This window comes from Erinaceus europaeus, chromosome 19, assembly GCF_950295315.1.
Source record: "Erinaceus europaeus chromosome 19, mEriEur2.1, whole genome shotgun sequence".
In the NCBI taxonomy this organism is placed as follows: domain Eukaryota; kingdom Metazoa; phylum Chordata; class Mammalia; order Eulipotyphla; family Erinaceidae; genus Erinaceus; species Erinaceus europaeus.
Window position 1 is genome coordinate 38,314,273 of NC_080180.1, and position 13,999 is coordinate 38,328,271.

General features: G+C 39.6%; 1 non-coding gene across 1 annotated transcript; it reads left to right on the plus strand.

Annotated features, from left to right (window-relative positions):
- The first annotated feature begins 612 nt into the window (after positions 1-612).
- LOC132534821 (small nucleolar RNA U3) lies at positions 613-825 on the plus strand. The gene has a single exon (XR_009546515.1). It is a non-coding gene; the product is annotated as a small nucleolar RNA U3 (small nucleolar RNA).
- The last annotated feature ends 13,174 nt before the right edge of the window (positions 826-13,999 follow it).

Sequence of the window (13,999 nt, forward strand, 5' to 3'; positions counted from 1 at the left end):
GAGACAGAGAGATAGAGAGACCTGCAGCACTGCTTCAACATTTGTGAAGCTTTCCCTCGCTGCAGGGGAGGAATGGGGGCTGGAACCCATCTGCTTGTCCACTATAATATGTGCACTTAGCCAGGTGCACCACCATCTACAAATTGCATTTATTATGTAAAACATATAGTCAGTTCTTATATTTTTAAACTTGAAAAGGCATTCTAATTTTTTTTAAATTTATTTATGTATGGAATATTTTGTTTGTATGTTTTGTTATAAGATGTAAAACAATTTACCTATGAGAGAAAATGGAGAATAAGGAAGATAAGGAGAAAAGAAGAACACTTCCACTTTCATTTGCTGCCTGTAAAGATGGATGCTCTGTAGAGTGTTGTCCAACAGTCAGTATCCCAGTACCGACATTTGAAATGTTTGATCTGGAAAATGCTTCCCTAAGAGTGGATCAATAAAGAGTGACCTGCCTTGTATTCAGGAACCCTTGGGTGTAATTAGTAGAACTGTCTACAATGTGATACAAGTGTGGAATCCTATGGGGGCAGGGATCCCATGTTGCTCTGTTCTCCTTTCTAGAGCTTAGTAATAAATCATTTTTAAAAAAAGCAATTAAAGAAGACTATACTTTCAGAGATCATTTCTATAGTATGTTACTAGAGAAGTTCCTCTGATCGTGTAGGGCACCCGAAACCACGAGGAGGAGGCACAGCGTTCTCTCCTGAGCGTGAAGCCAGCTCTAGGTGTTGCTTTTGCAACTGCCTTTTGCTATTGATGATCGTTCTTCTCTTCCTTTGGGGGAGAAGAGGGAGAGGATGCAATCTGAGTGGTTCCGGTTAAAAAAAAAAAAAAAAAAAAAAGCAATTAAAGAATGAAATAGACACCAGATAAGTCTTTGTATCTTGGAGTATTATTTTCTTTTTTTTTTTATTTGGGAATTAATGTTTTACATTCAACAGTAAATACAATAGTTCGTACATGCATAACATTCCCCAGTTTCCCATATAACAATACAACTCCCTAAGATCCTCTGAATCCTTCTTGGACCTGTATTCTCCCCACCCACCCACCCCAGAGTCTTTTACTTTGGTGCAATACGCCAATTCTATTTCAGGTTCTACTTCTCTTTTCTTTTTCTTTTTTTTTTTTTAGAGTTTGACTTCTTCTCTTCCAATCTGTATGCCTTTAATTCCTTGCTCCTGCCTGATTGCTAGAACTTCCAACACTATGTTGAATAGTAATGGTGATAGTGGGCAGCCCTGTCTTTTACCTGATCTGAGGGGAAATGCTTCCAGTTTTTCACCATTGAGTATGATGTTGGCTGTAGGTTTACTATATATAGACTCCACTATCTTGAGGAATTTTCCATCTATTCCCATTTTTTGTAGTGTTTTGATCATAAAGGGATGTTGTATTTTGTCAAAGGCTTTCTCTGCATCTATTGATATGACCTTGTGGTTTTTGGTCTTGCTTTTGTTGATGTGGTGGATCACATTGATTGATTTACGTATATTAAACCAACCTTGCATGCCTGGGATAAACCCCACTTGGTCATGATGAACAATCTTTTTGATATACTGCTGTATCCGGTTGGCTAGAATTTAGTTCAATATTTTCACATCTACGTTCATCAGAGATATTGGTCTGTAGTTTTCTTTTTTGGTTGTGTCCCTGTCTGCTTTTGGTATCAGGGTGATGTTGGCTTCATAGAAGCTGGCAGGGAGTATTCCAGTGTCTTCAATCTTCTGGAAGACTTTTAAAAGTAGAGGTATTAGTTCTTCTTTGAAAGTTTTGTAGAATTCATTTGTAAAACCATCTGGTCCAGGACTTTTATTTTTGGGAAGATTTTTGATAACTGTTTCAATTTCATTAGCTGTGATGGGCCTGTTCATGTTATCCACTTCCTCTTTACTTAGTTTTGGAAGTTGGTAGGTATCTAGGAAATCATTCATTTCTTCCAGGTTCTCTAGCTTGGTGGCATATAGTTGTTCATAGAAGCCTCGCATGATATGTTGAATTTCTGCAGTGTCTGTTGTGATTTCTCCTCTTTCATTTACTATCCGATTTATTTGGGTCTTCTCCCTTTTTTGTTTTGTGAGTCTGGCTAAAGGTTTGTCGATTTTGTTTACTCTTTCGAAGAACCAACATTTATTTTCATTGATCTTTTGTATGGTTTTCCCATTCTCAATGTTATTTATTTCTGCCCTAACTTTAGTAATTTCTGTCCTTCTGGTTGCTTTAGGATTCCTTTGTTGTTCTTCTTCTAGGTCTTTGAGATGTGCAATCAGGCTGTTTATTTGTGCCTTTTCTTGTTTCCTAATGTGTGCTTGTATAGCTATGAACTTCCCTCTTAGGACTGCTTTAGCTGTGTCCCAAATATTTTGATAGCTTGTGTCCTCATTTTCATTGAACTCTCGAAACATTTTGATTTCTTCCTTGATTTCCTCTTTGACCCAGAAGTTGTTAAGAAGTGTACTGTTGAGCTTCCACATTTTGGAACTGTTACTAATCTTTTGTTGATTGTTAAGTGTTAGTTTAATTCCACTGTGGTCTGAGAAGATGCTTGGGATGATTTCAATGCTCTTGAATTGGCTGATCCTGTCTTTGTGGCCTAACATATGGTCTATCCTTGAGAATGATCCATGTGGATTTGAGTAAAATGTGTATTCCAGTCTTGGGATGAATGACTCTGAAAATGTCCAATAGTTCTAGTTTATCTATCTCTTCATTTTGCTCCCTTATGTCTTTACTGATTTTCTTCCTGGATGATCTGTCAAGTTGAGATAGGGGTGTTGAAGTCCCCTACTATGATTGTGTTACTGTTAATGTATTGCTGTAGCTCTTTCAGTAGAAGTTTGTTGTATTTAGATGGCTTCTCATTGGGTGCATAGATATTAATAATTGTTAAGTCCTCTTGATTGACTGATCCTCTGAGCATTAAGTAGTGTCCATTCCTATCTTTTTTAATCTTATCTATTTTAAAGTCTATCATGTCAGATATGAGAATAGCTGTTCCTGCCCTTTTTTGTGGGCCATTGGCTTGTATGATATTTTTCCATCCTTTCACTTTAAGTCTGTGCTTGTCTTGTTGCATTAGGTGAGTTTCCTGTAGACAACATATTGTTGGGTTGTGTTTTCTGATCCATCTTCCTACTCTGTGTCTTTTAATAGGTGAATTCAGGCCATTGACATTTATTGATATCAAAGATTGAAGATATTTTAACGCCATTCTTGTAGAGTTTTAGAGTGTTTTGATATATGTCCTATTTGTGGTGGTCTGGTTGTTTATAGGAGACCTTTCAGAACTTCTTTCGGGGAAGGCTTGGTGATTGTTGCTTCCTTCAACTGTTGCTTGTCTGAGAAGGTTTTGATGCTTCCATCTAGTCTGAATGACAATCTAGCAGGATATAGTATTCTTGGCTGAAAGCCTTTCTCATTGAGCACTCGATAAATATCTTGCCATTCTCTTCTGGCCTGTAGTGTTTGTATGGAGAAGTCTGCTGCTAATCTTATGGGTTTTCCTTCGTAGGTGACTCTTTGTTTTTCTCTTGCAGCCTTGAGGATCCTTTCTTTATCCTTATTCCTTTCCATTCTAAGTTTGACATGTCTTGGTGTCTTTAGGTCTGGGTTAATTCTGTTTGGGACCCTCTGGGCTTCTTGAATCTTTATGTCTTTGGTGTTGTCTAGACTAGAGAAATTTTCAGCTATTATGGCCTAGAGAATGCTTTCTTCCTCTCCTTCTCTTTCTTCCTCTGGTAAGCCAATAATGTGTATATTGTTTCTTTTGAAGTCATCCCATAGGACTCTGTTGTTGTTTTCAGCATCTCTTAATCTCTTTTTGAGATCTCTTACTTCTTTTTTAGTTGTCTCTAATTCATCCTCAATCTTGCTAATTCTGTCTTCAGCCTCATAGATTCTATTCTCTCTGCCCTCTACTGCTTTCTGGAGTTCATCTATTTTTTTGCCCTGCACTGATACTGTTTTAGCTTGTTCAGCTAGTTGCCTTCTTAACTCAGAGATTTCAGCTTTCTGCTCTCTAATAACCATGAGATAATTAGAATTTTCTTCCATTTTCTCATTTGTTGTTCCTGCATTTCTGATTACAATTTTTTCAAATTCTTTACTCACTCCTGTTATTATTTCCTTAGCTAATGTTTGGATGTTGAACTCGTTGTTTTGTGCTTCACCCTCTGGAGGACTTTTATCTGGACTCTTGTCCTGGTTCGAGTCTCCAATATTTTTTCTTGTTGTTTTAACCATTTTATATATGATGTTATGAGTTCCCTTTATCAGTACTTTTCAAATTATTGATCACTATTGCCTGGATTGACTTGTGTCTAAGTAATTTAATTAAAGGGTTTACCGTGGTGGAAGTTAACAGTTTTTTTTTCAATCCCTGAGTTGGAGCTCAGTGGTGTAAAAGCCTCTTTTTTTTCTTCCCTGTAGGCTATGGGTGCCTGAGGGCTTTTAAACTATCAATAGGCTTCTTCGCTTAATCACTGTCTCCTGACCTAGAGATAAATCAGGGTGTGGCAGAGATAATCCAGTGGTTATGCAAAGAGACTTTCACAGCCCCTCAGCTATGCCAAGGAAGTATAGGTCTTCTCTTGAGTTTCTGGGTTAGATCTCTGTACCCTGGTGTCCCTCCCCGTTGCTGCTCCAGATTCTGAGGCTAGTAGCAATGGAGACTCAGAGTTGCACTTGGTGAGTCTCTGGGGAGTCCTTTCCTCCCTTCAGCTGTCCCCTTGTTGGTGGAGCAGGCTGGAGGTGGTGTCTCCACTGATAAACTGCTGAATGTTAGCAGTCACTTAATCTCTCCTTAGGCCCCACTCTCCTCTCTGTCACCAGCCATGCGTGTTTGTACTCACGGGTGATTTACTGGGTTCCTGTGGTCATTCTAGTCCTGTCTTGTTTCGGTCCGGGTGGTCTCCGTTGGTATTCCTAGTTGATCCGGGAGAGGAGAGGAGAGGAGAGGAGAGGAGAGGAGAGGAGAGGAGAGGAGAGGAGAGAAAATGATCTGCTGCTCGTAGCTCCGCCTCTGGAAGTCCTACTTCTCTTTTCTTTTCTGACCTTGTTTTTCAGCTTCTGCCTGAGAGTGAGATTATCCCATATTCATCCTTCTGCTTCTGACTTATTTCACTCAACATGGTTTTTTCAAGGTCCATCCAAGATTGGCTGAAAACGGTGAAGTCACCATTTTTTTACAGCTGAGTAGTATTCCTCCATTGTGTATATATACCACAACTTTTACAGCCACTCATCTGTTATTGGACACCTGGGTTGCTTCCAGGTTTTGACTATTACAAATTGTGCTGCCAAGAACATATGTGTACACAGATCTTTTTGGATGGATATGTTGGGTTCCCTAGGATATATCCCCAGGAGAGGAATTGCTGGGTCATAGGGTAGGTCCATTTCTACCCTTCTGAGTGTTCTCCAGACTGTTCTCCACAGAGGTTGTACCAATTGACATTCCCACCAGCAGTGTAGGAGGGTTCCTTTGACCCCACACCCTCTCCAGCATTTGCTGCTGTTACCTTTTCTTTTGTATAACATTCTCACAGGAGTGAAGTGGTATCTCATTGTTGTCTTTATTTGCATTTCTCTGACAATCAAGGACTTGGAGCATTTTTTCTTGGCCTTTTGGATCTCTTCTCTGGTGAATATTCTTTCCAAGTCCTCCCCCCATTTTTGGATGGGGTTTTTTGTTGTCTTGTTGTTGAGTTTGGCAAGCTCTTTATATATGTTAGTTATTAAACTCTTGTCTGATGTATGGCATGTAAATATCTTCTCCCATTCTGTGTGGGTTCTCTTGGTATGGGTAGTGGTTTCTTTTGCTGTGAAGAAGCTTTTTAGTTTGATGTAGTCCCATAGGTTTATACTTGCCTTAGTCTTCTTTGTAATTGGATTTGTTTCATTGAAGGTGTCTTTAAAATTTATGTGGAAAAGAGTTCTGCCAATATTTTCTTCTAAGTATTTGATAGTTTGTGGTCTAACATCCAAGTCCTTGATCCACTTGGAATTTACTTTTGTATTTGGTGAAATACAGTGGTTCAGTTTCATTCTTCTGCATGTTTCAACCCATTGTTTCCAACACCATTTATTGAAGAGACTCTGCTTTCCCCATGTAATAGTCTGAGCCTCTTTGTCAAAGATTAGATGTCCATAGGTGTGGTGGCTCACTTCTGAGCTCTCAATTCTATTCCACTGGTCAGTGTGTCTATTCATGTTCCAGTACCAAGCAGTTTGGATGACAATGGCCTTATAATATAGTTTGAGATCTGGGAGTGTGAGGCCTCCGGTTCTGTTCTTTTTTCTAAATATAATTTTTAATAAAAATAAAATCTTTCAATTTAAAGGTACTTTCAATCTTCCAGGTGAAAGCAAATGACAGTTTCAGGGCAGAGGGTAGACAGCATAATGGTTATGCAAACAGACTCTCATGGTTGAAGCTTTGAAGTGCGAGGTTCTGTTCCCTGTACCACAATAAGCCAGAGCTGAACAGTGCTCTGGGGATAAAAATAAATAAATAAGTGAGTTGGTCAGTAGAACAGTGGGTTAAGAGCACAGGGCACAAAGCACAAAGGACCAGGCATAAGGATTCTGGTTCAAGCCACAGATCCCTACCTGCATTGAGGTTGCTTCACAAGCGTTGAAATAGGTCTGCAGGTGTCTATCTTTCTCTCCCCCTCTCTGCCATCCCCTCCTCTCTCCATTTCTTCCTGTCCTATCCAATAAGGATAACATCAATACCAATAACACTAATAACAACAACAAAAACAAGGGCAACAAAATAGGAATAAATAAATATTTAAAGGAAAGAAAGAAAGAAAACGAAGGAAGAGTTTAAAACACAGCTCCCATTGGGAGCCACAGACATCCACACACTTTGAGCTCAAACATGTTTATTGGGCATAGCCAGGAGGAGAGAAGAACAGTAGAGTCAGGCAGGCGAAGTACATGTTTATTTGCTCATGGATATATGGACTATATGGACTTCACTGGGGAGTTTTTTTTTTTTTCAGATAGACACCAAGACAAGTTATGTAGGAGAGAGAGAGAGAGAGGGAGCACGAGGTTGAGGAAGAGGAAGAGAGAGAGAGAGAGCGAGGGAAAGAGAGAGGAAATATGAATTAGGACATAGAATTGAAGCCTTCTACAGTGCATTAGGTACCGGGTTCAAAAGTGAATCATCACATGGTAAAGCTGGGCATTATCCAATGAGCTACATTGATGGCCCTATAATGGTTTTGAAGCATATTTTGAGACTTCTTCTTTTAGTTGCACTTGCATTGAAGATTGTCATAGATTGCCTACATCTTTTTTTCTCAACATTCCTTATTTTAAATATTTTATTTATTTGTTTATTTTTATATTTTTTTAGCAGAGCATTGCTCAGCTCTGGTTTATGGCAGTGTGGGGGATTTAACCTGGGACTTGAGAGCCTCATGAATGAAAGTCTCTTTGCATAACCATTATGCTATACCCCCAACCTAACATTCCTTATTCTTATTCTTAAAGTTCCTTGGTCTGATAGCTATGTAGCTTAGGCATTTTAATTTTTGTTTCTACATTAGAATAAAACAAGTTTTTTTTCCTATTCATATGCTTTAATGAAATGTTTAAATACAAAATGTGTTTATTGGCTATAGCATATAGAATGTCCTTAATTTCCCCTTAAATTGAATATATACATATTTTTATATATGTATATATATATATATTATTTTTTAAATATTTTAGTTATTTTTTAGAGAGATGCATAGGGAGACAGAGAAACACCAGAACACTGCTCAGCTTTGGCTTATGGTGGTGTGGGGGATTGAACCTGGGACTTTGGAGCCTCAAGCATGAGATTCTGTTTGCATAACCGTTATGCTATCTCCCCCGCCCTATTATTATATTTTTTTTACAGGAGCGCTGTTAAGCTCTGGCTTATGGTGCTGAGAGGGTTTGAACCTGGGACTTTGGAGCCTCAGGCAATGAGACTCTGCATAACCATTATGCTATCTACCCTTTGCCCTGATTTTTTTTTTTTTTAACCAGAGCACTGCTCAGCTCTGGTTTATGGTGGTGCAGGGGATTGAACCTGTGACTTCGGAGCCTCAGACAAGGGAGTCTGTTTGCATAATCATTATGCTATCTACCCCTGCTGGGTTCAAAACACTTTTTTTTTTTCTTACCACCAGAGCACTGCTCAGCTTTGGTTTATGGTGATGCAGGGGACTGAACCTGGAACTTTGGAGCCTCAGACATTGGAGTCTGTTTGCATAACCATTATGCTATCTACCCCTGCCAGAAATATTTTTTTAAGATTTTATTTATTTATGAGAAAGATAGGAGAAAGAACCAGACATCACTTTGGCACATGTGCTGCTAGGGATCCAACTCAGGACCTCATGTTTGAGAGTCCAAAGATTTACCATTGTGCCACCTCCCAGACCACCCTGAAAATTTTTTTTTAGTTTCTTTATTGGGGAAATATTTGTTTACAGTTGATAGTAAAATACAGTAGTTTGTACATGCATAACATTTCCCAGTTTTCCAAACAACATTCAACACCTACTAGGTCTTCCTCTGCCATCATGTTCCAGGACCTGAATGAAAACTTTTTTTTTTTTTTTTACTGGAGCACTGCTCAGCTCTGGCTCATGGTGGTGTGGGGGATTGAACCTGGGACTTTGAAGCCTCAGGTATAAGAGAGAGACAGAGAGTGAGGTTGAAGGAGAGGGATAGAGAGAGAGAGAGGGAATGAATTAGAGCATAGACTGGAAGCCTTCTACAATGCATTAGGCACCAGGTTCAAAAGTGAATCATCACATGGTAAAGTTGGGCATTATCCGATGAGCTACATTGATGGCCCTGTAATGAATGGATTTTGAAGCATATTTTGAGACATCTTTTAGTTGTACTTGCATTGAAGATTATAATAGACTGCCCATATCTTTTTTTTTTCCTCTTAACATTCCTCATTTTAGGGGGTCAGGCGGTAGCGCAGTGGGTTAAGCACATGTGGTGCAAAGCTCAAGGACAGGAGTAAGGATCCTGGTTCGAGCCTCCGGCTCCCCACCTGTAGGGGAGTCGCTTCACAGGTGGTGAAGAAGGTCTGCAGGTGTCTGTCTTTCTCTCCCCCTCTCTGTCTTCCCCTCCTCTCTCCATTTCTCTCTGTCCTATCCAACAACGAACAACATCAACAATGGAAATAATAATAACCACAATGAGGCTACAACAACAAGGGCAATAAAAGTGGGAAAAATGGCCTCCAGGAGCGGTGGATTCATGGTGTAGGCACCGAGCCTAGCAATAACCCTGGAGGGGAAAAAAAATCCTTATTTTAAATATTTTGTTTATTTATTTATATATATATATATTTTCTTTTTTAGCAGAACACTGCTTAGCTCTGGTTTTTGGCAGTGTGGGGGATTGGACTCAGGACTCTCAATCATGAGGTCCTGAGTTCAATCTTCGGCAGCACATGTACCAGAGTGATGTCTGGCTCTTTCTCTCTCTCCTCCTATCTTTCTCATTAATAAATAAGTAAAAAAAAAAAAAACTTAAAATATGAAACTTAAAAATGAAATTAATTTATTACCATATTCCTTCTACTAGAAAAAAAAGTGTTCTTTTGTCCTAATGTAATTTTTTTTTTTTGCCTCCAAGGCTCAGTTCCTGCACTCTAGGAATCTCCTGCTCCTGGAGGCTATTTTTCCCTTTTTGTTGTCCTTGCTGTTTATGTTTGTTCTTATTATTCTTGTACTTACTGCCATTGTTGTTGAATAGGACAGAGAGAAATCAAGAGGGGAGAAGACAAAGGAGATAAAGATAGACATAGACACCTGCAGACCTGCTACACCACTAGTGCAGCAGCCCCGCTGCACACGGAGAGCCAGGGACCCACACCAAATTCCTACTCCAGTCCTTGCGCTTAGTGCCATGTGGCTTAACCCACTGCACCACTGCTCAGCTCCCAAAACTTTATTTTTTAAATGCTTATAGATTTATAGTTTACTTTTAGTAGTCTAACCTTATATTCCACTACTTTGTGATTTATAATCTTCCTTGGGAATCTCTACATGACCTTGCCCTCAATATTGAACGACCATGGTAGAAACAGTCTTATGTACACATGTATCCATAAGTTAGGGGAAATATATATATACCTTGAAGCACAAGTGCACAATAGTTTGCAGAGTCAATAACTACAGCAAGCAAGTAGAACGACCTGAAAAAAAAACTGTGGTCCAGGAGGTGGCGCAGTAGTTAAAGCACTGGACTCTCAAACATGAGGTCCCTGGCAGCACATGTACCAGAGTAATGTCTGGTTCATTCTCTCCTATCTTTCTCATTAATAAATAAATAAATTCTAAAAAAAAAGACACCATAAATTACTTAATCAAATAGTTTTTACTTAGACTTAGATACCATCCTCACCTACTTCCTATTTCACTTCCTTCAGTCAATCCAAGGCTAACCTTGTCAGACCAAGTAAGGACTACAAAAGCTCTAGAAGGGCAGGAGACCGACATACTTTAATGACAGTTCTTTGGCCACTACCAGGCCTCCCCATTACCCAGGGCCCTATCAGGGAGTCCTGGGATTCTCACAAAGACATAATGGGCCAAGACCTCTAACAGATCTCTCCACTGTCACTGGTCATCTTTCCCAGGAACAACATAATGGACCCCTTTGTGGGCCCCTATAGGACCTTGCCCTCAATGAGATCAACAATGGTAGGGACAGCCCCATTCTATGAAGGGAGCTTGAACAACATACTCTACCATTCGAGGAAGATGGGTCCTGAAATTGGCACAGCCTGGAGTGTTCCTAGCCATGACCACAGAACGCAAGCTCAGACCTACCTATAGGAATGCAGAGGTTAGACATGTGATCAATATGGGCCCCAGATCAAATTGATGAGGTGTAGAGTTAACAATATTTATATACTTTCCCAATATTTGGGAGCTACTCTCTTCCCTGACCCAGCTTTCTAGTCCTATTCCCAACTATACCTTCCCAGACAATACTTTTACCCCCCCCTGCATGTTAGCTGTCAGGATCAGGCAAAAATTAGTAAAGTCATGGACCCCTTGGAATAGACTTAAAGTAGACCTAAAATAGCTTTTCTCAAAATTCATCTGCTACATTCTTACCTTTAGGTTCCTGACTATTTGTTTTGCTTTATATCTTAATCCTTTTTTTCAGTCACCAAGTTGCAGATGTTACCATGACACTAACCTGACTTGCCTGGGCAGATGACCTCATCAATGTGTCCTGGAGTCCCACTTCTCCAGAGCCTTGCCCCACTAGGGAAAGTAAGAGTCAGGCTGGAGGTATGGATCGACCTGTCAATGTTCATGTTCAATGAAGAAGCAGTTGCAGATGCCAAACCTTCTACCTTCTGCACCCCATAATGATCATGGGTCCATGCTCACAGATGGATAAAGAATAGGAAAGCTTTCAAGGGAGCGGGTGGAATATGGAGTTCTGGTGGTGGGAATTTTGTGGAATTCTACCCCTATTATCTTATGATCTTGTCACTATTTCCATTTATACATATTTTAAAAAATAATATGCCTAAAATATACTTGCAGTTTCTTCCAACATGAAGACCCCAATTATCATCTGCTATATTCTTACCTTTAGGTTCCTGGTTATTCAACATTTTTTTTTCTCTATATCTTAAAGTTTTTAAGCCACCAATTTTTTGTTGCTACCATGATGCCAACCTGACTTCCCTGGGAAGATGACCTCACCAATGTAACCTGGAACCCAATCTCTCCAGAGCTCTACCACACTAGGGAAAGATAGAAATAGGCTAGGGGTATGGATCGATCTGTTAATGCCCATGTCCAGTGGAGAAGCATTTACAGAAGCCAGACTTTCCACCTTCTGCACCCCATAAAGATCTTTGGTCCATACTCCCAGAGGGATAAAGACTAGGGACCCAGACTCTGGTGGTGGAAACTTTATGGAATGGTACCCCTCTTGTATTCAAATCTTGTCGACCGTTATTAATCACTAATATAATGAATTTAAATTAAAAAATCCCACCCTTCCCTACCTTTGTTTCCCCCCAATTCCATCACTTCGAGGCTATATACCATGTCAAGCAATGTTTGATTTAAATTTATCTCATTTTAACTTGATGGCATCTATTCCAGATGTCTTAAAGATGATGATCTCATTGTTAACATCTGAGTAACATATATATATATATATATATATATATTCATCTATTGTTGGATATCTGGTCTCCTTCTGGGTTTTGTCTATTACAAGATGCTCAATTAAGAACATAGGTATACAAAGATCTCTTCTGAGGGCTGAGGTAGACAGCATCATAATGGCTATGCAATTAAACAAAAACAAACTTATGCCTGAGGCTCCAAGGTCCCAGGTTAGGTTCACCATAAGCCAGAGTTTACCAGTGCTCTGGTAAAAAAAAAAGAAAAGAAAAGAAAAAAGGCTCCTGATAGGTGCTTTTATTTTCTTTGGGTGAAACACTGCTGGATCATAGGGTAGATCTATTTCTAGTATTCAAAGAAATCGCCAGACTGTTTTCCACAAAGGTTGGACCAATGTCCACTCCCACCAGCAGTACAGAAGTGACCCTTTTTCCTCACATCGCCTCCAACATTTGTTATTACTATCCTTCCTAATATATGACATTCTCACGGTTGTATAGTGACATCTCATTGTTGTCTTCTTTTAAAGATTTTATTTATTAATATGTAAGATAGGAGGAGAAAGAACCGTACAACATCCTGGTACATGTGCTGCTGGGGATTGAACTTGGGACCTCATGCTTGAAAGTCTTGTGCTTTACCCACTGTGCCACCTCACAGACCACTCATTATTGCCTCTCTCTTTCTATATATATATATTTTTTCAAGCAAGTTTCCCATATTTAATCCTCAGCACTGCATGTGGTAGAGTGATGGTTTGGTTTCTTTCACCTCCTCCTCTTGTCTCCAAGGAGAAAGCCTGGGAGGGTCTTTCACACTCAAGGTCCTGGGAATCCTGCCTCTGAGGCAGGGGCTTCAATCACTCAAAGGGTGCACTCAGTTTCTTTTATGGGGTGCCCCACAGCAGCACCACATCTGCTTCCAGATACAACTTGGTCTCTTTTGTTCTATTCATATATTATTATCAGTATTATTACTATTATTGCCTTTTCTTTATTTTTCTGTGATTAAGAATAGATTACAATTCCGCAAGGTACAGGGTATATTTCCACACAACACCCACCACCAAAAGTCTGTGCTGTTACTCTCCTGATGCTCTCACAAAGTCTTAGAGACAGTTTTGTTTTCATCTTTTTATTTTTCATTGTCATCTATTCCAGTTCTGTAGATTTCTCACATGAATGAAAGAATCTGGTAGTTTTCCCTCACCTCTTTATTTCACTAGGCATAATCATCTCCAGTCCACTTTGTTTCCAAAGACACAATATCTTTCTTTCCCCACAGATAAATATTCTATACATTTCATAACATTTTAACCAGTCACCTGTCAGTGGATGGTTAGGTTGCTTCTAGGCTTTGGCTATAGTGGATAATGAGGCTATGAATATGGAGGTGCATATGTCCCTTTGCTCAAGTGCTTGCATGTTGGGTGGGTGAGGTGTCTCATTCTCTCCCTCTCTTCCCTTCCTTCCTTCCTTCCTTCCTTCCTTCCTTCCTTCCTTCCTTCCTTCCTTCTTCCTTTCCTTACTTCTTTCATTTCTTCATTTCTCTCCTTTTTTTTTTTTTTTTTTTTGTTACCAGGGATATTGCTGGGGCTTGGTGCTAACACCACAAATCCACTATACCTGATGGTCATTTTGTCCTTTTTTGTGTGTTTTTTAAAAATATTTATTCCCTTTTGTTGCCCTTGTTGTTTTATTGTTGTAGTTATTATTGGTGTTGTTGTTGATTTCAATGTTGTTGAATAGGACAGAGAGAAATGGAGAGAGGATGGGAAGACAGAAAGAGGGAGAGAAAGATAGATGCCTACAGGCCTGCTT